Source organism: Haematobia irritans, chromosome 1, assembly GCF_050003625.1.
Source record: "Haematobia irritans isolate KBUSLIRL chromosome 1, ASM5000362v1, whole genome shotgun sequence".
NCBI classification, from domain to species: Eukaryota; Metazoa; Arthropoda; class Insecta; order Diptera; family Muscidae; genus Haematobia; species Haematobia irritans.
The window spans coordinates 268,952,299-268,953,801 of record NC_134397.1 but is presented as its reverse complement, the minus strand read 5'-3'; positions in this window follow the sequence as shown (position 1 = coordinate 268,953,801).

Genomic DNA, 1,503 nt, shown 5'->3' with positions numbered 1-1,503 from the left:
TTGAACAGAGTTTTGCCGTGATTTGCTTCAAATTTTGCACAAGAGGTACGTTTAATAGTATCGTTAAGTGTGTCAAATTTTGTTAAAATCGGTTCAGATTTAGATATAGCTCACATATATATCTTTCGCCCGATTTGGACTTATATGGTCTCAAAAGCCAGAGTTTTGCCCTGACTTACTTCAAATTTTGCACAAGCGGTACTTTTAACGATACTATTGTATGTGCCAAATATGGTCAAAATCAATTCAGATTTAGATATAGCTCCCATATATATATTTCGTTCGATTTAAACTTATATGGTCTCAAAATCCAGGGTTTTGCCGTGATTTGCTTCAAATTTCGCATAAGGAGTACGTTTAGTAGTATAGGTAATTGTGGCAAATTTGGTTGAAATCGGTTCAGATTTAGATATGTATATATCTTCCGTCCGAATTGCACTCATATGACCAAGGGGGCCAAAGTTATACTCCCATTTACGTGAAATTTCGCATACACGGATGAAAAAGACTATTTTTCATATGTTTGGCTATAAACATTATATGCTTGGAACATAAATTTTTAAACACAATATTTTTGAGTGCAAGCATATAATGTTCATAAACTAGCATAACATGTTTGGGACATATATGTTAATATGTTAGAACATATTATGTTTGGGACATAAAATGTTTTTAAATATAATATGCCTGGATGCAAACATATATTAATTTAGAAATAGCCTATAAACATATATGTGTTTAGTAGCTTGGAGCGCTATTTAACAGGGAGCGATATTGAATTAAGTTGGTGGTTGTTGCTTGTTATTACAAAATTAACATTTTATTTTTCCTTGGGCAATTGATCAGCTACTTCTTTGATCCTTACAAACTGTGTGGTCCGCTGTTCGAATCCCCGTCCGGCAAAAGGTAAAATTAAAATAAAAAAAATTGAATAATTTCTTCTACAATGTTTGTATTACAGAAAAAGGTGCTAAGAACTAAAAAATGTCGTGGAAGTGAGAAAGATGTGGGGGAATATACAATTAGGCAGAAACAAAATTTTGAGCATTCAGGTCGAAAACCTATGTTGTTAGCACCTATATTACCTGTTTATTTTCATAATTCATTATGATTGTAAATATATAAATAAATAAATAAAATTTTGAGCACAATATTGTTTGGGAGAATTTTTTTTAAGCATATAATATTTTTGGGTGCAAAATGCTTCCAAACATATTATATGTTCACATAATAACATATTGTTTTTTGGAAGACAACATTATTGAATTTGGATGCAAAAATACAAAATGTTTGGAAATTGACTACCCAAACATATATTGTTTAGACCAATATGCTTTCAAACATATTATATATTGGAAGAGATCAAACATATAAATGTTTGGGCAATAGCCAAAAATGTATATGCTTGAAGCAAAATATGTTTGGGAGTATCTGTTACAGAAGCGATTTTTTGTGAGCGTGTAGGTAGCAGAATTATTATTCTAACTATGCATGTCAAATTTA